General features: G+C 41.3%; 2 long non-coding RNA genes across 2 annotated transcripts; one reads left to right on the forward strand and one right to left on the reverse strand.

Annotated features, from left to right (window-relative positions):
* The first annotated feature begins 4,744 nt into the window (after positions 1-4,744).
* Positions 4,745-13,962, forward strand: LOC122969032. The gene is made up of 2 exons (XR_006398919.1): positions 4,745-5,485; positions 10,805-13,962. It is a non-coding gene; the product is annotated as an uncharacterized LOC122969032 (long non-coding RNA).
* On the reverse strand, positions 8,332-24,443 carry LOC122969031. Its single transcript, XR_006398918.1, has 3 exons — positions 21,987-24,443; positions 21,812-21,883; positions 8,332-8,717 (listed from the first exon to the last, which is right to left on the reverse strand). It is a non-coding gene; the product is annotated as an uncharacterized LOC122969031 (long non-coding RNA).
* Positions 24,444-26,045: the final 1,602 nt, after the last annotated feature.

Consider the following 26,045-nt stretch of genomic DNA (forward strand, 5'->3'; position numbering starts at 1 on the left):
TGCTCCTCTCTTCTCCCCCTTCTCCTCGGTTGTTGTCAGTTCTTTCTCATCCCTCGCTCCCAGCTCTCTCTTTCTTAGTTGATGGAAGAATTCAGGCTTCAAAAGAATGCTGACCCTTTTCATCTCCGACACACACACACACACACTCACACACACACACTCACACTCACACACACACACACGCACACACACACACTTACACACACACACACACACACACACACACACACACACAGTTTATTAAGATGCACAAACACACACAGTAATGAAATTCAACCTGTTGAAAACAGCCGGCGTTACCATGGAGAGAGAGAGGAGACGTTTCCCTCTGATGAAACGAGGGAAGAAGCAAATCCTGAGGGAGAATTGACAAATCTGCAGGCTGCAGATAAACACAGAGGTGAAGAAGAGTGAAGAATAAGAGAGTGGGAGAGGTGACTATAGAGAGAAAGAGAGAGAGGAGAGGCTGAGCCGCTGGATTTACAGCCTCTGATCAGACCTTGACCTGCAGCCTGAGCTGTTAAAACCCAGACACAACAGCACTTCTCAGGATGAACTGGACCATGGCCCGAAACTAAATCCCAAACAGAAAAGCTTAAACCAGACCACACCGAAAGCCCGCTCTGTAACAGACTCTCAAATCTGATCCCAAAATCCCAAATATGGATATAGACTCTGCTATAAACATGATATTGTGTCATCTGCAGTATGAGTTACATATTATAGGTGAGACAAAGAGGAAGTCACATGTTTATGTCATTTTAAATGCATGACTGGAAGCATCACTGTATCAGGATGGATCGCTATGAATATTTGTACAGTCATGATCCCCTGAGGATGAATCCTACTGACAGGAAATGAAGATAAAATGAAAATAGCAGGTTTTGATGAAGATCTGCAATAAGGTAGTCCAGCTTGATTCTTTTGGTGAACGTTTGTAAAGATACACAGATAACATGTTAACTACATTTGCTGTCTAACGGGGACGTTCTTGCATGTTTTCCCACTGGTTATGGAAAAAGTTTCATATTCCAAGCACGGCTGATCGTCTGCAACGTGCCGGCGTAGTAAACACAGAGACATGTCATGGTTTTGGTAGTGTCCCCCTCGGTCTGGATAATGATGGAGGACCTGGTGAAAACCCTGCAGTGGGGGGTAGCTGCTGCGTACGCCGGACAAGATCCAGACAAAAAATAGCTGCTGGCTAGAACGCCGCTGTATACGGATCTCCTGAAACATTGGTTGGCAAAGACGGATGGAGAACCATCACGTTTGGAGAGAGATTGGTGGAAGAAAGTACATATATCTGTGCTTTATTATTGACATATTCACAGGTTCAAATATTAAAACCAGCATCCTGTGAAGGTTAAAACAGTATTGAATCTGCTTCTGTGGTTTTACCTTCATTACAGTTAGATCTGCCTCAGTCTAGCCTATGATTGGTTGGTTTAGTCACATGTGCCTTAGAGATGAGGAAGTGTTGTCTCCATCCTGCTATTTTCTCTGATGAAGAGTGTCCTATTACCACCTATTGAACCCTCACATTACACTAACAAAATCAATTATTATGACAATTATTTATAATTATTGATAATATTGGAAATATGCAGAATATGTGTCCTCTTTAAGGTTAGGAATCAGAGAAGTTGCTCCTAATAACTTGAGATCTTTGGTTCAGAATCATCTAATTTTACTTTTTCTCCAGTAAAAGTTTTTACAGCTACATCCAGACTTGTGAGTGAACCAGAAGTGTTGAGAAGCAAACGCTGCGTGTAACTCTGATGTCACTAAACGTATCGATCCTGGCCGGCTGATACGGAACAATTACAATCAACAAATCAATGAAAATGTTGTTTTGACATCACTAAGACTCAGAATGTCTCATCAACATGGTTCTTATATCCCGGGAATCTCCTCTATACATTCAGATATGGAGATTTGTGCTGCTTTGAAAACATCTGCACATAAAGACAAAAAACGTTTGTATTCACATATTTAGTAAGTTTTCCATTAAAAGTCTCCTAGAGCATGCACTCACAAGCAAAACCTATACATGGCAGCCTGCGTGACACAGATAGTGACTCTGACATATAAATGAAAGAGATTAAAGTGGCTCTCGCTGGTTATTTTTTCCAGGGAAACGTGAGTTGATTTCAGTGAGAATTCTCAGTAAACACCTGAATTTCATTTCTCCCGGTATTCACTCTTTTATCCAGAGGCTTATCTTCTTCCTGCTGGGAGTGATTTTTGGAAGGCATATCCAACACTGGACCGTCCCCCCCCCCCTCTTCCTCACAAAAAAAAATTGTCGCACAGAGTGAATTTGCTTTTTCAAGGACAAGAAAGCAGCAGATTCCCTTTGTCATGTCAGCTCCTCCTGATCCCCATCCTGTAACTATCCAGGTGTGCCTCTGGTGGCAGAATTACCCAAAACATCATGCCACCACTAAGCTCCAGTGAAATAGCACAACCTGTCATTGATGTTGTGACCAGTTTGTGTTGGTGGGAATCCAAGCACTGCAGAAAAGGTTTTTTTTTTACCTGAACCAGCTTTGTGTCCGGTCCCTGCCACACAGAGAGACAGAAACCCTCTCTCGGTGTGAGGTGTGTGTGTGTGTGTGTGTGTGTGTGTGTGTGTGTGTGCTTGCATTCATTCATACAGCACACACAGACACGTCGGGCCTGTGTGCAAAGCCTGCGCTGTGGTCAACAAAGAGAGGCTGAGCGGGATAATCATAATGCCATCATTATGTGTTCCTGTTGACTGAGCAGAGACTGCGCTGTTCCTGCTGGCTCTGTTTCTTGGAGCAACAAGACGCTTCCAGCCCCTGCACACACACACACACACACACACACACACACACACACACACACACACACAGGGTAATACCTCTGTTTGCTAAAGAAGCCCTCACAGGACAAAACTGTAAATATGGTAGAAAGGATGATGGTGGAGAATGGAGAGTAATCCCAGCAGACAGAGTATTACCACTGTAGATAGAAATGAGTCTCAATAATGGCGACAAGTGTTACAAGATTTACAAAGAAAAACACGGAGCGTTCAACTAGTTAAATATTGAGCTTATAATGTTTGTTCATAATGCACAACTAATAGATCACTGCAGAGATTCACCTGGATGTCTCGTTACGATCTGACTGTTGCTCCAGCAGAAGAAGAAGTCCACATGTAGCCGTAGCAACAGTAGTCATATATCTTTATAAACAGTCTATAGATTTAACAACAACAGTAGTTTATTTTTATTTGCATGTTCCATTATTAATTCTTGAAAATCCAGCGATTGATCTTTGCATTCACAACTTTACTCGCTGTGAATGGTTTAGCTTAACAGCTTATTTTAAGTTAAAAAGTAACGTAGCTGCTAGCTGCTACGTTAGCTGTTTTAGAGTCACGACAGTCCCGTAAACTGTGACGTGAAGAGTTTTACTCAACCATGGATGTATTATAAGAGCTGGATACTGGACTAAAAATGGCGTCCATTCAGTCCTATAGGAATTGCTCGCCTGGCGCATACGCCAAAAAAAGTTTCTAGCTAGCTGTGCGGCCCACTGAATATGTGCAGTAGTGTTTCCCCCACTGGCCCCGCCCCCAAGTTCCCGCTCGGCCCATAGACTTTACTTTGTGATGACATCACAGATTTTTAAATCGCTTTTCTCAGCTCAAGGAAAGTTTTACAAACATAAAACCTCCATGAATCAAATGTTCATAATAGAAAGAGTCATAATTGACGTTGTTTGCAGTTCGAGGCGTCCTGTCAACAGTTTTACAGGCGTCTCTTTTACAATGGTGGTTTATGGGGGAAATGCTTTTTGCTGCAATACCGCGAGTGGCCACTGGGAAAAAATGGCTGCAAGGCTGCTGAGCGGCGGCGTCCTATCCAGCTCTTATTATACATCCATGCACTCGACTGATAAAAGACTCAACACACTGGTCTGAGCTCTCGGTTTGTGTTTATTAACGAGATATTACCTCCGACTGTGAAGCTGCTACTGAACAGTTTCTACTGTATTCAGTCTGTCGCTCTAACAGCAGCCAGCAGCCGTCTGCAGATATCAGACTGATGTCTTCCAACAATGCAGATGAATTAAGGAGCAGATTCTCAGTTTCTGCTGTCTGTCCTCACACTGATCATTAAAGTAGATGTTTGTACCGACGGTCCATGTGTAGCTGGATGGGACAGCATTATGATGAAGTCCTTGCTGCAGGTCTTTTATTATTTTTGTTTTGCACATGTAGACCTAAAAATATAGATGTGTCAAGTGTTTCTGCATTTGCTCAAGAAAGAAATCATCAGTCCGTAGTTTTATAACCAGGAAATGTTGTTTACAGTTCAAGGAAACAACACTGCTGCTCAGGATGAACTGAGAAGATCTGAATACAGTATTATATTTATCTGATGTCATCGAATCAAGAATTGAATTGAATGGATTCTGGATTTAGTGAGAGATCAGTGCTGATATTCAGCTCTAATGACATAACAATACGTCTAATCGTACAGTGATGAGCTGTTTAATCTTTCTAGAAAAGCATCTTTACACATGAATTCACTGAAAAGCTGAGTTTTCCAGCGTGCATTTATCAACCTGAGAGCGTGAAAAGAGTCTCAGAACTAATTTAACCTGATCCACATGCTGCTTCTCGTCTTATTCTCAGTGGATTGTAGATGAATTTAGTCCATGAAAGGAAGGATGTGTGATGATATCGTTCAAAGGAAGAGCTGACGAAGTTCTTATTTTGTAGACGTTTATTAGACGATGGACCATCGGGTCCATTCCATGTATAAAGATGGTCTGGGCACCGTACCCCTGTCGGTGCATAGCTTATATGGGGTTACACATCTGTATCTTATCACATGAATAACATAGGTTTTCCATGGGCACTAGGTCAGTTGGGAGCCATCCAATCATGTAATTGACAGCTGCCTCACAACATATTATGTGTCACAACAACCCACATCTGGAACAGTTCCAAACTTGACCATGGATCCATTGTTTGTATCTCTAAGGTCCCCCCGAAGGGCCATACCATGTTACCTAAGGTGACATGCAGACTCTGGACTGTTTATGTCACATGTCCAACACCCAAAATCAGTGAAATACATAGGGTCAGATAAAAATCATACTAACAGTCCATAAATCTGTTTCTTCCGAGAAGAACGTATGATTCCACGCAGCTCCTTCAACAGGACGTTAACATTCATTTGTTCATTTACTTTTTATTTATTGGTTAAAAACGTAAATTTCATCACGGTTTCTCAAAAGTTATTGTTGTTTTCGTCATGGAATAAAATGTCATCAATGAATATTAGTAGTTTTTTTGATGAGATGAACTCAGTGGAGTCAACCTGATCGTTCTTGCTTCCTTTTTTCCAGAAAGAGACGGATTAAAAAACAAACATGACCTGCGTGCTCTTCTGCTTCTTCCAGCGTTTTCATCTGAACCACAGAAGCATCTCTGCCACCCTGGGTAAGATTAATACTGCACACAAAGAGCCAGACCTGCTGAGAAATAAGACACAGTCACTTCCAAAAGGACACGTCCTTTACCTCTGGCTATATACACACACACACACACTCTGAAACACGCTGATGTATGCACACACACACTCACACACTGTCTTTAACACAACAGCCATGACAAAAGAGAGGACAGCTAGCCGCGAGCTACAATCCTATGAAAAACACTGAATAAACAGCTGAATCTCTCCTCCATTATCCCGCCGCCGCCGAGGGAGCGCGTTCACACAGTCTGCTGTTTACACGTTGTAATTTGTCAACAACATTAACACGACGCACAAAAGCAATTCAATACGCTGTGAATACGACCAGATCAGCCTGTGAGGAGAGGACAGGAGGAGGAAGAGTGTGTGTGTGTGTTTGGACCGAAGGGGAAGAAAAAACTGATTTACAGAAAGAATTAGACGCAGAGCCACACACACACACACAAACAAACACACACACACATATGTACACACCATGTGCAAGAACGTGATAAGAAATGCAGGATCATTCATCTCCTCATTGGAAGACTCCCTCTCTCCTCCTTTTGAGATCCATCTTTCTTCCCCGTACCTCCTCCGTTCTCCTTTCTCTCCCTCTCCTCCTCCTCCGGCCAACGCAGGAGAGGCTCATTTATTTACAACCACACAGAGATCATTCATAAAGTGCTTCACATTAAGCATAGAAGCGTATTTTAGAGAACATTTAACAAAACCGAGAGTCTGCAGCCACGCTAGCAGCTCCGTGAGGCTGCACTTGTCTTTATATATATTATTATAGCATGTATATATAAAGCTGGACGTAGCGAGGTGTGATGTCACCCGTTGGTTACACCGGAGTTGGTTTGAAGTCCAGAGTTGCAGATTTTCTGTTTGGAGCCAGGAACTTCCAAATAAGGAGTGTGAGGTGTTTCCTTTCACGCTGTGGGTACACGTCCCGCTACCGGACTAGCTAACGTTAGCTACTTTAGCCAAATTACACGTCCCGCTACCGGACTAGCTAACGTTAGCTACTTTAGCCAAATTGTGCAAACAAGGCAGGATTTGTAATCAACTAACATTAAAAGACGGGTTCAATCATTTTTTTAGCGTTTCTTAAATCAACAGTCAGGATCCCAAATGAACATTAAAGCTGTTTTTCTTGCTGTAATCATTCCTCCTGTTCATACTGACCATTAGAAGATCCCTTCATAATGACCTTACAATGGAAGTGATGGAGGACAAAATCCACAGTCCTCCTTCTGTGCAAAAATGTATTTGGAAGTTTATCTGAAGCTAATATGAAGCTTCAGCGTCCAAATGAGTCAAATCAAGTAGATATCTTTCAACGTTACAGTCTTTTTAGTGCTAAAGTTCCTCTTTTTGTTACTATACTTCCACCTGCAGCTCAACAGGGAAACACTGTCCGAGGAAACACAAAGAGGGAATTTGATGCTAAAAAGACTGTAAATGTGTCAGATATCCACTTGATATGACTAACTCAGACTGCTGAAGCTGAATAGAAGCTTCACCTCAACTTTTAAATGACTGTGTGGACACACTGTGGATTTTGGCCTCCATCACTTCCATTGAAAGCACATTTGAAGGATCTTTTAATATCCAGTATGAACAGGAGGAATGATTACAGCGAGGAAAACCTCTTTCAATGCTCACATGGACACCTGACTGCTGGTTTAAGACACACTGGAAACACTGGGAACTCGTCCTTTAAACTTAGCAAAATGTGTACTGTGACAATCCGTCGGCCGTTGGTGGATCTTTAACGTCCTTCAGCCTCAAGATGTGGGAGCTGCTGGTTGGTATTTCATCATCAACCAAAGTATCAGACAAAATTTTACACTGATGGCTCTATATGAAAAGTCAGAGGATCACAACAAGTATTGGATCCTAGTAAAATAAATTAGAAAAAGGAATAGAACAAATACACTTGCACCTTGTTCTGTGTATTACTATTAAGGGTGTAAAGATCAACTGAAACAGAGATTCGACTATACACAGTTGAGCCAAATTATGCACTCCCCCTGATGTTTACATTAAAATAAACCGGGGGAAACACACATCTGCCTACTAATATATAAAAACAATGTGTGCACAGAAAGTAACTGAAAGGAGTTTCAACACTTGGTGAGTAATGCTAGCGTGAGCAGCTAATGCTAGCGTGAGCAGCTAATGCTATGTCCAACTGACCCTGAGCTCCTTAAAGGCAAAACTGTTTCTGAAGCCACAAGCTGTTTTATTTACATGTGCTGTCTGAATGATTTAGAGAGTGAGTTCCACTGTGTTTTCTACTGTCCTGGGAACTGCACAGTGCTTTGTTTACTAAGATAAACATACATATTGATTTTGTGAATATGGATGATGCACAAAGACCGAGTTGGCTGTTCACACATGAAACATAAATGAGCCAGTTAGAGAAAGTCTGGGAGAAGACAAAGAAAAGCTCTTTATGGAGATAATCTGTAGATATTTAATGGTTCTTCTCTGTGAGCAGTTCATTTGGGAACTTCTGTTTTTTTGTTTTTTCTCTTCTTTTTCCACCTGCTTCTGAATATGTTTTACTGTATATATTGATGGAAAATGCATGTTTTGTAAGAAAGCGCTATCTTGTAATCCCATGTGAGATGGGCCAGATGTTCGGCATAACACAGAAATAAAGATAAAAACTAAAACCACAGGGACATGAGTCTATACAGTGTTATTGAAGAGCATACTCAGATGGAGAACACTGACTCAGACACTGATGTAAACCAGCAGTCAGCAGCATTTTAGTGGCTGAAAGTTACCCAGTCTTTAGTATTTATTATTTAGTGTTAGCAATAAGAAATTAAAAAATAATGTTTATTTTAGTCATAATTATTACAAAAAAATGTAAAAAAAATATAAATTTATAATTGCAGCCAAATCATATCAAATTATACATCTCGATACGTGTTGAATCATATTTTTATTTTTATTATCAGTGTTAAAACAAGTCCAGTTGCTCTTACTAAAACCTGAATGACTGAGAATCTTCACAGACTGCAGCACATATACCAACATATATTACACTGTAATCACAGCACATGTGTGACGGTTAATTAAGACTTAATTTGAGGTGTAACGTCGTTAACTCCCCACATGCGGTATCTCACCTCCAGACGAGGGAATGAAAATTTAGCGCTTCTGTGTTTGATTCATCCTCTGTGACGACTGTTCTTTTTCCTGTTTAGACATGAATCATCATCAGACACATGTGAATCGTCATTTGTTACAACCATAGACTGTAAAAAATATGGACGTAATCACCGTGACGTCATCCATTGGTTTGCAAACTGCCGTTTTGAAGCCTCAAGTGTAGCGATTTGACCATCGCCATCTTGGATTTGGCCGTCACCATGTTTGATTTTTGGAGCCAGAAGTGTCCATATTTGGACGAGAGGTTGGAGCTGATCATAGCGCTAGCTGCTAGCGTGGTTAACACAGTGCATTTACAATCTATGATTAACAGCGATAATACTAATGCTAATGCTAATTTTCACTAGTGAAAAACAGGCCTAAAACTGGAAAAACTGATCATCCGACTCATTGATAGGTCTTTTATTAAAACCAAATGCTGAACAAGACTGTTTTTAGGCGACCACAGTGTTACATTTAACTTCAGTGAACTGAAAATATACTGTGAAACAGCAGCAGCTACGCCTATACGCAATGGTTATGTTACATAAGCAATGTTATCGCCATGGTAGCGACTTGTCAATCACAACGTAGCCACACCCTAAAGCATACCCTGCTTTATCGTCAAATTTAAATTAAATGGGAGCATAATTTACAAAATGAACATCATGCTGTATTGAAGAAGACTTGAAACTCATTAGGAAACAGTTTACTGGGGTAATAAATCAAGAGAGAAGTAGGGTCATTTTCTCATAGACTTCCATACAATTGGACTTCTTTCTGCAGCCAGTGGAGTCGCCCCCTGCTGGCCATTAGAGAGAATGCAGGTTTTTAGCACTTCCGCATTGGCTTCATTTTTCAGCCCTGGAGGTTGCCGCTTGGTGGTGACAGGTGGAGACATCTGTCATGACAGGAGCTAAGGACAGCATTGCATTGTGGGGTTTTGATTTTGCCATAAAGTAATGTAAATGATGTTTTGTTTTATAGGAGGAATTTGATGTGGTGTTTAAATTTAACACCAAGAATTTGGACTCTCAAAGTGTCGGGTGGTAAATATAGCACATCAGGTACCAAATAGGGAGGGATTCAAACTGCCAAAAAATAAAAACATGCTTCTTTTATTATTCTTGCTCAACTGTATTGCACATGATGTCCCAAAAACATGTTGTTTCAATCCTTCATTATGCAGGAAATAAAAAAAATTACGCTTAAAAATAATCGAGATTTAATCTTACAGCCCTATAGATGCAGCACGCAGCCCCCTCACAACATTTACATGAACAAATTCAGCAATTTATGACTGAATTCTGTCCAAAAATGGATAAATTATTTTTAATGAAAAACGAACGCCTTTAAGCCTTAAAACCTGGTGGATAGGTAAGAAATGAATAAGTCAGATGAATTCCAACATCTTTGAAAAGCTAAAAGCGATCAATGTTTATCAAAGGAAGAAAACAGCCGTTAAATACAGACGACGAGGGAACGAGGCAGCCAGTCGGTGCTATGAGCAGGGATAGCGTTTCACTTGTGGTTATAAAAGAGCATGATAAATACATATCTGAAGCAAACTGGAGCATGATTGCTACACACTGTAATGTACTCTACTTTGTTGGCAGTCCCAGCCTCGGGAGATGCACTGCAATCAGACACGCCAAGTTTCCATCCAGAGCTGGAATAAATATTCAGATCCTTTACTTAAAGACTCCTGCACAGCCATGACACATCAACATAAGTGTTTTCACTTATTCTGCCTGATTGGATCTCATCTCATGAGCCTGATGGTGCCCTGATTTTGATATGTCATAGCAGGAAAGACACAGGTGTAAATGATAAGATTAACAAAGGCTGTATAGCAGCTCTAGGATCCTGCAGGATACTGTATTTATCAAACTTATTAGAATTACACTAAAGAATACTCCTTTTTAATCTTTGAAGACAACATATTTTGCGATTTTCCAGGCCTGTATTTATGTATATTAGACTCAGTGTGACCATCTGCTGTGCTGATGATAGAACATGTTATCACTCCAGCTACACAGGAACAGTATGTAAATGAATGTAAAACTTGAGATCACAATCAAGAAACCAAAAGATATAAATCTTCTCACTTTTGCTCTCTGACTTCTTCTCAACAGGAGAACACAGGACAAGTGACTGACGGAGCAGATGTGTTGCTGTAGGAGACAAAAAAAAAATGTGCGATTTAATGTCTCCTTTAGAAAACTGTGTGCTTGGATAGTTACTTTAGTTTATACTCTATGACCTCTTTTCTTAAGTTGTTGGCGGTCTGTAGAAACTTCTGAATTCTTAATCTTTGTGCAGTCGATTGCATAACAGCTCTTTACAATTTCAGCAGTGTTTTCCATATTTTTTCCATGTGAATGCACAATGGCAGATGCTAATGGTTGTGTGTTTGCCTCTCTGGACTGAGGAGTGACTGTGGCAACATCGTTCATTTCGACCAGAGACTCGGGCCTTTGTTTTTTTACCCTCCTGGTGTGTGTTCCTCTCTGCTGGACAAAATAAGTGTTTACACACTAACACTGGTGCTTGAGACACAATGACCACAACCTGTAATTCATGTACCAAAACTCCCTGAACCAATTCTGCTAAAACAAAAGCTGCTGCTTTACATTCAGATTGCAGTTCTAAACCACATTTATTTCAAAACACCACACACAATTCTCTTCATTTGGCACAGTCTTCATAAATCTTCAATAAATCTCTGCCAAATGCCAAACTTTAATTTCCTACTATCCACTCTGACTCCTCACACAATCAGAGCTTTAGCAGTAAAAGGGCCACAGGTGAGCTCTTCTGTTTGGGAGTAATGGATGCCAACGTAGCAAGAGGAGAATGACTGGGCCCCCAGGAACAGCGCCAGGCTTTAAAGCCAATTTGACAAAGTGGCCAAACTGTGTAATTACGACTTCCATGTCCGTCACGTGATTCATCCAAAAAGACTTTTTCCCATAGACTTGCATTGTGAAAGAGACATCTGTAGATCTGAGATTTGAGCATCACAACCCGGGTGAAATGACTCGTTTCACTATCAGAATTTAATCCATTCAGTCCAAAAACATTTCAGCATCACAGATGAATGGTTTTACCCCATTCAAGGTAGGTGGAGGTCTAAATTGGAAGTTAGCCATCTTAGCAGGAGGATGTCTGTAGCGAGCATGCTCTATGGGTGCATGGGGCCCATAGAGTGTGTGCAGTATGTTTTCATCTGGGTCATTTCTTTACAGCGGGAAGTGAAATTCTTGACTTCATGCACCATTGAGCAACTGTATGAATGAATGGGTTCCCGCCTCAGACGCTGTAATCAGATCTCTTTATACATCCGAGATGAGGACGAGGAGGACGATGAAAAGGAAGAGCAAGACCGAGGAGAGCCATAATCTCTGATGAGATTCAGGCCACTTTGGTTGACCCTGGTCTAACAATGTGGGAGGCTGAGCAGAATACAACCAAACTCGAGCAGGTTCACAGAAGCATCCATTGCTCAGACTTTCCAAAATGGGAATAAGTAAGAAATCTGATGTCATTGCAGTAATGTATTACTGCATATCCACACAGTACTCAGTGATTACTGTTGTACAGTATTGCAAGTGGACCGTAGTACTGTAAACAGAAAGTATGTTTCATGTATATATGAGATTAGGAACTTTATTCCTACTTACACATTATTTACAGTATTTTACTTTATTTGTATCCTTTGCAGAACTGTAAGAAAACAACAGCAAGGTGGTAGGAAACGTCTTCTGTCTCCTGAACAGGAGACCGCTGTCGTCAACACAGTTCTAGTAAACAACACCATAACACTAAAGCAAATACAAAGTAAAATCACAGAAAATAATGTCATATTCCAAAATACTGACAGTTTATCAACACTTGAACGTGTCTCGCTAGAACCAGATGAGGATGAGGAAGGTCTACAGTCTTTTCAAATTAACACAGAAAGAGTCAAAGAATTGCGCTATGACTATGTTCAAGTCCTATACATTCCCATAATTGATGCACACTATCAGCACTGTATACATATTACAGTATTGTCATCCCAATATTTGCACTTCACAATATTGACTGTTCTAGGTCTATTTCTGACAGTCATGTTGCCTGTTTCAGAGAGTTCTTGAGCTGGATGCAGCTGCAGTGGAGAATGAATTCATCTTCACTGATGAGGTTGGTTTCAACCTTGAGAAAAGATGAGGAAACGGGAGGGAATGTCATTGGCCAGTGTGCCGTTGTCGAAGTCTCTGGCCGGCGAGGAGGGAACATCACTATGTGTGGAGCCATTAACCACCACGGTGTCATCCATCACCATGCCACCCTTGGCCCCTACAACACTACCCATCTCATCACATTCCTGGACACAATACACAACATTCTCATTCCACCGGACCAGATAGATGGCCCAGACCAGCTCAGGTACGTTTTCATCTGGGACAACGAAAGTTTCTACCAGGCTGCTCCGGTCTGCAGCTGGTTCATTGACCACCTCTTGCTTTTCAGTAGTTTATCTCCCACCATATTCTCCATTTCTCAATCTGCCTGCCTGGAGGTAGAAGGTCTATGACCACAATCCACATACTCGTGTACCTCTTCTGCAAGTTATGGAAGATGCATGTGCAGATACAGCTGAAGAAGCTTTTCAGGGCTGGATGCACCAAGCTAGGCGATACTTCCCCCACTGCTTGGCCACGGAGAACACGGCCTGCGATGTTGATGAGGTACTGTGACCAGAACAAAACACAAGACAAGACGCAGCCTTTTTTTTTGTAAACAGTATATTTTTCTATTATTTGTTATATATTTAAAACACTTTACACATACAACTTTGTGTTTGTTGGGATGTATGCAGTATTTTCGGGAAAAAAGAACATATTTTATTAGTATTACAATATATTTGTGTTTTATATTTGAGTTACAACATTATACAAAAAATATTTTACAACAGACTACTGTACATACATAGTAAGTGTTAAACTGAAGTCTCCAGTGTTTCCATTCATACACATCAGTGATTAATTGTTCCTTAGAAATATCTTCATATGATGGTGTGTGTGTGTCATTTGACCTAATATTTTGAATGCAGAGTTTCATTTTGCAGGAGATTGGTGGAGTTTTGCCTTTTGTGTGTGTGTGTGTGTGTGTGTTTTTGGATATGTGCGTAGAGTTCTGAGAACATGAGGTATGCTTTCAGAAAACACGTGTAAGTAATTGAGGAAAAACTTTAAAAAAAAAAAAAAAAAAAAATCCATCCATATAACCCTCTAAGTTTGCATGTGCACATATGCAAATGTGAATGTGCATGTGTTAACGTTAATTTGCGTCTGTGCAGTCTCTCACGTGAGGGAGGAAGAGGCTCCTAAGTGGATCTCGACTCATTTTCTCGTTCAGTAAATTCAGATCATGAACCGAAATGACGATAAACTGTTTTTTTTTTTCAGAGCACGTTACTGCTGCACAAAGGCGATGAATTTTGAATGTGACAAGAGATGAAATTCATTTGTGGAGTCTTAGCCACCACAATAAGGTCATGTCTGCTTGTGCTTTCTCTCTCTCCCTTCCTCATTGTGTGGAAGCACATGCAGTTTAAGTATATGTGGTTGAGCAAATCCCACTACTCAGTGAGCTTTATAAATATGTATTTAAAATACTAGCGGCTCTATTTGTCTGCCCTATATTCAATTTATAACAGAATAATCTGTGAACTATTAGGCAAAATGTAATCCCTCCTCATTCTCTGCTTTATTGAGTCTATTCAGACAGTTGGCTGCATCCAGAGTGCAGTGCAGGGTGGAGAAGGTGGATGTGAGTCATTTATCACTCCATACATGCACATTCAGAAGAAAAAGTGTGTATGAATGTATTTGAGAGCAACATATACACATCAGCAGCTCATATATCCTGCCTGTGATGTCATATATGATGCCATTACATCCATGTTGAAGTCATATTTGATATAAGCATTTTATATTTACCTAAACATGCCATTTATCTTTAGATCACACTTGGATAAACACAGATTCTCTCTCAGATTTTATGGACGCAAACTGCACACAAACAAACAAAACAGTGACTGACATAAGATGTTCTCATGCATTAGTGTCATGCATTTTATTTTTGGCATCAACAGTAATTATATTTGGGTCTCTCATTAAAAGTAATGAGCAGAATAGTTGAATATTCAGAATGATGTCAATGTAAATGCACTCAGTGACACAAACGTCAAAACAGACCGTGAAGAGAAAGAGGCTTTTAATTTTAGACTCATAAATGGAGTTTACTTAAAATGTGAAAAGTTGAAGAGCTGAAATGCATTTTAATGCCCAGCAGTCCACCATACAATCTTTTTAAATAAACAGTTTAACAAATGATTACACAGTTTTTTTATGTTTATTTTCAGAGTCCCTGCATATGAAACTCTTCAAAACCCTCCTAAGAACTAAACTCCAACCCCATATTCTAACATTAGTATGCTAACATGTTCATGATGGCAATGCTAGTGCTGGTGCTAAACACATTTACCATGTTCATCATGTTAGTTTAGCATGTTAGCATGCTAACAGTTGCTAATCAGCACTAAACACAAAGTACAGCTGAGGCTGATGGGAATGTTATTAGTTGTGCAGGTAATTGATCATATACCAAAGTATTGAACAAAAAATGGAAATTTTGACCTGTTGGTGGTGCCAGATGAAAAGTCAGAGAAACACCAAATGTATTACAATTCACCCTGAGGGAAAAACAATGAATATCTGAACCAAAGAGGACAAGTCAGAGAATCACCCAAGTCAGTAGGATTTTTATCCAGCCAAGATATTTCAGTCTGGACCAAAGTAGTGGACCACTAGAATCTCTTTAAGGACACCTACAATCACGTTAAGAACCCATAGAAGTTCCTCAGTGGCCACTAGAATCTCTAAATGGACCACTAAACATCTTTAAGGTCTTCTAGACATTTAAAACCTCTTAAAGAACCAATAGAGCCCCTAAAGGACCTGTTGAACCTCCTCCATGATCAATACGACCTCTAAATAGACCACTATACCTCCTAAACTTCTTCTAGATATGTAGAAGCTTTAAGAATCAACAGAACCCCCTCAAGGACCAGTATAACCTCTTCATTGACCACTAAAACCTCTAGAAAATAGAACCTCTTAAAGGTCCACTAGAACCTCTAAATGGAGCACTACAAGGTCCTCAGTGACCAATAAAACCTATGATGAAATGATGCATAGAACTTGTTCAGGCACAACTACAACCTCTAAATGGACCACTAAACCTCATAAACATTTTCTGGACATCTAGAACATCTTAAAGAACCAATAGAACCCCCTCAGTGTCCACTAGAACCTCTAAATGGACACTAGAACCCTTTTAAGGTCCAATAGAACCTCCTAAAGGACAAGTAGAATCGCCTTCATGACTACTAAAACCTCTAAATGGATATTAGAACGTCTTTAAGGTCCACTAGAGGCTCCTCAATGACCATTAAAACCTGTACATAGTGACAAGAACCTCTTCTGGGTCCACTAGAACCCCCTCAATGATGAGTCCTAGAATGTCTTGAAGGACCACTACACTTCACAAACTTATCCTATTCTTTAGAACCTCCTCAGTGACCACTAGGACCCCCTAAAGTACCATTAGAACCTTCTTTAGGTGCTGTAAATAATGTACAGACAGACTTCAGTGCTCCTCCTCATATCATTTTCACACTCACAACTATCTCTCATGTATGGAATGTGTATGGATTTGTATGGAAACATCTGCACTTATCTTATGTTTCAACACTCATTTATTGGGTTTTTTCCTTTGATTTGTCATCCGTCATGTCCTTCAAAATGCATTTGGTGAAGCAAGTAATATATAAATGTATTTTCAAGTTGACATGGTTAGAAATTTGATGTAATTGCTATAAACTATGAAGTCTTGGAGACTCCTTTTGAATTAGTCTTTTTTTCCATCGTCTTGCTCTACTCTCTTTCATACAGAGTAACAGGAGCTGGTGCTGATAGCAGTGAATCTCTTCAGGCAGAGTGAGGAGGGATAAGTGGAGAGAGCACTAGGAGGATAAAGAGACATTCCAGATTAAAATTAAACAGAAGAGTAATAGATCAGCGTAAGACATGAGGATACCAGAGAGGGAGAGAGAGCAGCTGAACTGTCAGATCAGAGAAAAGGGGAAAAGAAAAAGAATGAGTCAGAACGCTGCTTTCATCTGCTTCACTCACTAATTGTCAACCTGACTGGATGTCTTTCCTCTTAAAGAAAGCGAGAGAGCTGCATAGATAATGATGGAGGGAACAGAGTGATCGTGAGCACTTAACTGATGTCTTGAGCCCATGCTGTGATCTCAGTGGTCCCTTAGTTACTGTTGCTATCTGTCTGTCAAACCTTTCATTGTAGCACAAATGCGGTTTACATGTATTTACATTCAAAACTGCTAATAATTCTTGACACTGTGGGTGCTTGACTTCAGACACAAGTAGACAAAAGCAGCTTCTCAGTTTTAGTTTGTGACTGTTGACTACAACAAGCAGATTTAACCAGTTGCTGCTAGCTATCCAATTAAGCTAATGCTATAGTTTGTTTACGTAGCCTCTGGAGCCAGAGGAATCTTCCTGAAGCTGGCCAATCAGGACAGAGTAGGCTCATCGGGAAGGGGGGTCTTAAACAGACAGTAGCTAAAATGGCCTGTTTCAGACAGAGGCTGAACTGAAGGGCTGCATAAATAAGATAAATAAGAAGTTTTTAACTGTAAATAATGCAAAGATATTACATTAGAGCCCCGGAACATAATTATAGACCTGGAAATGTGCAGAATATGCCATCTTTAAGAATCTACAACCATGCTAGCAGCTGAGGCTAAGGAGATTAATGCCAACATCAGTGTGCTAACATGCTCACAATGATAATGCTAAACCGCTGGTGATAAGCAGGTTTATTGTTCGCCAACTTAATTGCTAATGCAAAGTTATTACAATTCATCATGTGAGGACTCTGGATGTTTGTGCCATCAAATCTGTGCAAAAACAACTTACTGGTTGAGACTAATTTTTTTTTTTCTTTTTTAATGAAGAAATTGAAACCCACCTCATGAATTTTTCACTTCGAATATGAATCTAGCAAAAATATTCAGAACCAACTAACTACTAAAAATAAAAACACAGAGTCTGCAGAGTAAATCCTGTGTAACAGATGTTGAGCTGTGGTGTTAACATGTGGTTATATTTCAGCTGCCATATTTTTATGGAGGTGACATGGCAGAAATGGGGAAAGAACAACCATTTGTAAGCCAATTAGAGAAATATTCTTTGACATCCCAGCATGTTCAGATAGATCCAATTAGAAAAGTGCACATGGCCTCTGCTTTAGAAGCATAAATAAACAATTTGACTAACCTGAAAGAACTTTCCAGTAAACCCCCCAAACAATTTTACAGTTAAGTAGAGTAACACAGAAAGCTCTTTAGTGCATTTTTCAGCTCTCCTGGTGTAGCAGCGGTACAGAGTGTGTGTGTGTGTGAATATATAATATCCCACAACAGTCATTAGTGGAATCTAGGGCTCGTTACTGGAGCTGTCTCGTTACAAACTACAGTCAAACATGTTGTTTTATTCATGTTTCATCTCACAATGGTTAATCACATCAACTAGCACTACTACACAAACATCCGTGACCCACTTCTTCACACGAACACACACACAATGATGGTCACTGGAACACACACATTCACTATCGCCATTGTTTTGTTTTTTTTCCCCCCATTTCTTGCCAATTATAAAAATTCAACCATGACGCTTAACTGAAACCCAGTGGAATGAAATGCCTGGAGAGACAAACATTAGTGCATTAGCATGCACAAGTGCAATCAAAAACAAACTAGTATACAGTACACCGAGTGGCGTGGAGTATGGAAGAGAAAGGTAGCAATTACTTCCCCGCTGAAGTTGTTTAATGTGCTCTTAGAGATATTTGTCAGCATGCAGGGATATGGAGGAGCAGTGGTGAACAGTAGCTGCGGTTACATGCACACTTTTTTTAAAATTCTGATGAAACCATTCCGATTGAAGATTTCGGATCAACTGTTTATATGGGATGTGATTTATGTTCTGGTGTTTACATGCGCTGACACATTTAATCAGAACAGCTGTGTGAGACTACATAAATACACTAAATTCATTTCTCTGCTCTGTTTAAGAGTGCCTGCGATTGTCATTACAATGAGAGTAGCTGGTCCACCTTAAGTGAACTGGTCAGATAAGGCTAACCCATTGTTGCCAACTCTGAAACGACCAGATTAAGAACTTGCATGGTTGTTAGGTGCTAATATTTTCCTATTGAACGTATTATCAAAGGTTTCACAATAAAATTTTACGAGACTAGGAGAATGGTATCAAGGTTGGCGGGGTTCCTTAAGGGACATATTGACGAGAGAGGGTGTCAGGTTTGATGTTTCGGTAGCTTGGCCAGTAGGGGAGGGGGAAGTTAAAACGACCAAAGAACAGGGACCACCAGGCTTGACAGGAGTTGAGACGCTTGGAAGTTTGGATGAAGGCAAGGTTCTTATGGCCCATCCACACAATAAACAGTTTGGCTCCTTCAGGCCAGTGCCTCTAGTCCTCCAGGATGAGCTTAACAGTCAGCAGCTCCCGATTCCCAGCATCATAATTCCATGCAGGGGACAAACGGCAGGAGAAGAAGGTGCAGGGATGAAGCTTCTGGTCGGTGGCTGAGTGCTGGGAGAGAACTGCCCCTACCCTGAAGTTGGAGGCATCAACCTCCACAATGAACTGTCATAAGGGGTCAGGATGAATGAGGACAGGTGCTGATGTAAACTGTTTCTTCAGCTCAGAGAAGGCCACATCTCCTTTGAGGGTCCATTAGAAGGGGGTAGAAGTTGATGTGAAGCCTCTGAAGCACTTGTCTGATGTACATGACATGTTCTTCTGGGTTGCAGGAGAAAACCAGAATGTCATCCAGATGAACAAAGACAGATCAGTTGAGGAGGTCTTGTAGCACATTGTTAACCAGGGCATGGGAGTTGGCAGGAGCATTGGTCAGGCTGAAAGGCATGACCACATACTCAAAATGGTGAAGGGATGTTTTGAAAGCCGTCTGCCATTGACTCCTAGATTCTGACCAGATTGTAGGCATTCCTGAGATCCAGCTTGGAAAAATGGTGGCTTCCTGGATGGGTTTAAAGGCAGAATTTATCAAGGGCAAAGGATACTTATTTTTGACTGTGATAGTGTTGAGCCCTCAGTAATCGATACAGGAGCAAAGAGAGCAGTCCTTTATGGAAACAAAGAAAAATCCTGCACCAACTGGGGAAGAAGACAGCCAGATAATTCCAACAGTCAAGGACTCATGGATGTATTTCTCCGTGGCCTCTCTTTCTGGATGAGACAGGTTAAACAGATGGCTGCATGGCAGGGGGGCTCCAGGGAGGAGGTCAATGGCACAGTGATAAGGGCAATGTAGAGATGAGGGCAGATAGCAGGCATGAAGTATCACAAAAGGAGCTCCAGTTGACAACTTTGCCAGTGGACCAGTGTATGTGAGGATTGTGTGATCTTAGCCAAGGGTGACCCAAGACTACAGGGGATTGAAGGGAAGAGATAAGGCGGAACTGGATGTACTCATAATGGTTACTGGAGAGGATGAGATGCAGGGGTTTGGTACGGTGAGTGATGTTAGCGAGGAGCTTGCTGTTGAGAGTATTAGCATTCAGGGGAGCAGCTAATGGTTCATTGGTGATGCCAGGTTTTGCCACAAGACTAACTTCCAGGAAATTTTCATCAGTTCACTAAGGCAAACAGTGGCAGGGACTGTTGGCTCCAATATAGCATGGCCTCGAGCTGCATTCTGGGTTGAGGGACAAGGGAAGAGGTAGTTTGGCTCACCAGCCCTCCCATTGCTACCGGCAAGCCTATTCTTTTGGTTGACGGGGACAGGTGGTGAGGAAATGGCAGGCTTGACCACAGTAGTGCACTCCCCAGCCTTCATTCTCCGGAGATGTTTGGCTACTGAAAGGCTGCATGGTTTCCTCTCCTTGGGAAGATGGAGTCTTGGAGCTGGGGAAAACACGGGAGACCGGGGAAGGGCCTGGGCCTGCTCTCGTGTGAAGTAGAGGGAAGGAGCAGGACGTTGGCAGGGATGGCTACGGGATATATATATATATATATATATATATATATATATATATATATATATACGTATATATATATATATATATATATATATATACATATATATATATATATATATATATATATATATACGTATATATATATCAAGATTAGCAGATTCATCCCAGGCCACTAATGCATCCTTTACTGGGTCACTAGGCCTGTTTAAAAATATCCACTGAAGCGCCTCATCACTCCACCCTGAGTCAGCAGCTATAGTACTAAACTCCACAGAGAATTCAGCTACACTGTGGGAAGTGAGAGGAGGCATTTAGGAGCGCCCCTTCTCCTGATAGGATGGTCAAAAAACCTCTAATTTCTGAAACAAAATCATCAAAAGAGGAGCTAAAGCTAGACTGACCCAGCTAGTAAACCCATTATATAAGATATTTTAGACTTTTCTATGCCGTAGGTGAGGGGCTGCTGTTCAAAAACAAGAGCACACTGCATGACAAAAGCCCTGCAGGTGCCCAGATCTCCAGTGTAATGCTCCGGTGAGGGAATCTGGGGCTCTTTGGACAGGGGAGCTGGCGAGGGTGCAGGAATGGGGAGGTTGGGCTGGGGTTCAGGTGGTGAAGGGACGAGATAAGCGGAGACAAGGTTGAGTTGGGTTCTGATCTGGGTGACGTTGACTGATCGTGCTGGCCCACGAGAGTGCCTTAATTGGCGAGAGCCTGGCAGGTCCATGTTGGCCCAATTGTTCCAGCCAACATGGACCCTGCAAGAGCCACTGGGTCCATCTTGGCCAGATTATTCTGTTAAGAACTCAAGAGGGAGCCAAACTCAGGACAAGGACAGAGTGGTGTTGATTTGAGAAAAAAGACTTATTGCCGGAGAGTGGGCTTGGATGAATGATGGGGAAAAGGATCTGGCGACAGCAGGTGGAGAGAGGGGTAATGGAGGTGCGTGGCAGTGAGTAGGGAGTGAGGGGAAGCGTACCTGGCAGGGGTAGCTTGGAAGCTTTGAGGCGGCTGGCAGGCAGGCAGGATGGCAAGCAGAAGGGAGATGATCCTGGGACACAAGAAAAACAGGTGAGCACTCAATAGATAGCTTGACACAAGGATTTTGCTCACTAAATTGGCCACTGATTGGCCACTGATTGGCCACTGCCTACCACTGAGGTTGAAATAACAATCTGGCAAAGAATGGGTGAAGAACCGGGGGTTGATATACTGGAAAGGAGGTGAGATGATTGATCGCAGGCGTGTAGACTGAGGGAGAAGATGGTCCGATTGAAGGCAGGTGGAGCACAGAGCCAGAATAGTGAGGAAAGGGAGCCACACCTACACCAACACACATACAGGGAGAGACAGACGGGAGCACTGGAAACACAGAGTAGGGGGGAAAACACGAGAAACACTGGGGAATCTGCTGGGGTTCAGACGAAGCTGTAACAAAAAGTTAAGAGACAGATTTACGAACAGCTGGTAAAACACAGTCCAGATGCCAGTAAGTTACTGTGAGATTCACAGCAACTTTTTTTTATAGTCGAGCAGATATAAATGCTGTAGCAGCGGGAAAAAAAACAAACATTTAATTTCAGTTGGACTTTAAGTGAGTCATGAATGCAGAGAAAAACAGGCACCACTCAGCATCCTCATATAATCTGAAGACAACCTGTGCACACAGATGAGGCTGAGCACTCGGCAGACCCTAACAGCTTGCCAAATATTAATTTCCTGAACCTCAAAGTTATCAGCGATGCACATCTCTCTGAGGATCCCACAGCTGAGGAGACTCTGCCATGCTATGCACACACACACACACACACAAACAAACAAGCTAATGCATTTATTCAGATTATTAACTCCCCGTGTTGTTCTTTCCCTTCTGCAGAAGCTCTATTCTGTCTGTCCTTTTTTCTTTATTTTTTTTCCCCCTTCAGCATCTCCATCTCCTCCAGTCATTACTCCGCTGTAACTAAAGGAGCCGCAAACTGAGGAACTCCATTAACACTTACACTGACAGAAGGATGAAGCCTCACGAGGACTCAATCTAGAGCTCATGAAAAGGCCCCTTATTCATGTATGCAAGAGAAGCCACACACACACACACATAAACATGTCTTTCTGTACTTGTGAGGACCCTCATTGATATAATGCATTCCCGAGCCCCTTGGCCTAACCTAACCTTAACCTTAGAACCATGTCTTAACCCTCAGAAAATGTAGAAATGTCCCCAAAATGCAAACATATCTTCAAAATGTAGAAATGTCCTCACAGTGCCTAAATGTCCCCATAATGCAGAAAAATCCTCACAATGCACAAATGTCTTCAGAATGCAGAAATTTCCCCACAGTGCAGAAATATCTTTACAATGCAGAAATGTCCTCACAATGCCTAAATGTCCCCATAATGCAGAAATGTCCTCACAATGCCTAAATGTCCCCATAATGCAGAAATGTCCTCACAATGTAGAAATGTCCCTATAATGTTAAAACATCCTCACTACGATGGTTTCAAACTGAAATCAGTCCTCACAAAGTAGAATTACGAGTCAACAGATGCAGGCACCTGTTGGCAGACATGCAAACATATACACCACCCCAAGGCCCTGAGCAGTCCCTCATGCTTTGTTAAAGACCATCTGCTACACTCTGACTTTTACACCTCTAGTGTGTATGTATTGTATATCTCTGTGTGTGTGTGTGTGTGTGTGTGTGTGTATGTGTACTTGTATGTCTATCTTTGTGAGGACTAATTTGAGTGAGGACAGTTTGGCCAGCCCTCCCTTTGGGATGGACCTGCAAATGGATTTTTTTAGAGTTTAATGTTACATTTAGAGGCTAAGGCTGTGTTTAGACCAACATGAGCTAATAAAGTTGCCCATGTTTGGAATACATATATGCATGTGTAAGTGTTTCTCCTAATGAATCTTAGATTTGGTCCAATTTTCAGTCACAAGTGTCGTCTTTTCCATGTTCAATAATGAAAAGTGACTATAAAAACTATAAAAAAAAAAAAAATACTTCTCAAAGTTTCACAGTGCAACACATTTAAGCATATTTTGTTTTTTTTATTTTTCATACAAAACATTTAATTTTGTCTTTAATTGGTTGAGGGCAGACATCTTAAAGAGATGAATGAGAATGTCATCGGGCATTATAGGTTTTAACAGTTTTTAAATGATGTGAGCTTTATCTGTGTTAATAAAAGTTACACAGGATTTATTATTATCTTCATAATTTTGTCTCATTCATGTTTGATATGAACAGAGCATCACCAGCCTTGCGAGAATATGCTGAGAATACATCAAGTATAAACCAAGCTCGCCACTAGAGATGAGAGTTGAGTTTGGAACAAAAGGACAGAAACAAATTAATTTGCCCAAACTTGAGCTCTGTCTGATAAAACTGCAGCCTTTTTTATTCATTTGAATGGGGGCAGTGCGTGGACGCAGAGGGGCTTCAGCAAAATAACACGATGGTCAGACAAAAAAAGTTGAATCCGGTTCAACTTTTGCTGCAATGCAACGTGACGTCGTTCAACAAAGCTGCTTCGGTCAATCACATACCGTACATGAAACAGCACATTCCTGGTGGATTACTTTGGAATGTGAATGCTGTAGTCGACTGTTTGTCTCATGATCTTTGCAACAAAAGATAAAACAGTTGCCATCATGATATTTATATCCTGTCTGTGAGTATTACAAAGTCTTTAAACACTTATTCCAACTGGACTTCCTGCATCATATCTCATTGTCTCATTGGTACCAACACGTTCCCACCAACACAGCCCCATTCATTGTTTTAACACAGGCCTGTTTGCCCATGAAGGACTACATTATGTCAGCGACGGTCCTAACAATGATAGAAGAACAAACCTGTGTGTTTGTGTGTGTCTGCTCTCCTGGATAAGCTGTATGTCCTTGAGCACTTGTGATATTGTGTCCTCCTTTGTGGCTGAACACAGTCTGGCTCAGTGTGTCGTCACAGTCAGCAGCTCCGGGTCAGTATCGGTATCTGTTGGTGTCCAGCTCACAGACAATAGCATTCATTTGTAAATGTACATTAACTGATGTCTGAGGCTTTGGAAAGAGTCTTAAATCTTTACCCAAAGATGAAAAGGCAGGTTTTTTATTTTATCAAATGTTAGATCATTTGTCAATCATTAGGAGAAATGGACTACTTACAAAAGCAGAGCATGCATGTAGACATTTAAGACACATGACTAATCAATGGTTAACACATATGGATGACAGGAAACTAGTCTGGGCTGTGCTGTGTGATTTCAGATTTGCATTGCACCATTTACCTCATAAACCTCGCCCTGAGTGTGCAGGAGCTACCAGTGACTCAGCAGGTGTTTGAAGCCCAGAGTTGGAGCTTATGTTTGGCATTTAGAGCCAGGAGCTTCCAGATAAGGAGTGCAGGATGTTGCCTTTCATGCTCTGGAAACACACCCTGTTACCCATGGATGTATTATAAGAGCTGGATACGGGACTAAAAATGGTGCCCATTCATTCCTATAGGAATTGCTCGCCTGGCGCATACGCCAAAAAAAGTTTCTAGCTTCTGGGTTTGCTTCCGCGTAGTGCGGCCCACTGAATATGTGCAGTAGTGTTCCCGAGATCCCGCTCGGCCCACAGACTTTACATTGTGATGACGTCACAGATTTTTAAATCGCTTTTCTCGGCTTGAGGAAAGTTTTACAAACACAAAACCTCCATGGATCAAAAGTTCATAATTGACGTTGTTTGCAGTTCGAGGTGTCCTGTCCACAATTTTACAGGCGTCTCTTTTACAATGGTGGTCTATGGGGAAAATCCTTTTTGGGCCGTAGGGGGATTTTTGGCTGCAATACTGCGAGTAGCCACTGGGAAAAATTGGCTGCAAGGCTGAGCGGCGGCGGCGTCCTATCCAGCTCTTATTATACATCCATGCTATTACCTCAGACCCAAGCTAACGCTAGCTTACTAATCAAGCAACATTAAACTTAGTGAAATATTGCAACCATAGTGCGACTCAGTGTGAGTCACAGAGTCGGGCAGAGCAGCAGGTGAGCCAACTGTCAATCACAGCTGTCAATCAACGCTCACATAGACATCAAAGCTACTGTAAGTCTTCAAATCTTATTAATGGAACAGTCATTTTCAAAATGACCACCAGCACATTTATTAGAGGGTCTGAATTTAGAGATTGAGACCAGAATGACTCATTGAAAACAGTGACTCA

The sequence above is a fragment of the Thunnus albacares genome, chromosome 18, assembly GCF_914725855.1.
Source record: "Thunnus albacares chromosome 18, fThuAlb1.1, whole genome shotgun sequence".
Classification (NCBI taxonomy): Eukaryota; Metazoa; Chordata; class Actinopteri; order Scombriformes; family Scombridae; genus Thunnus; species Thunnus albacares.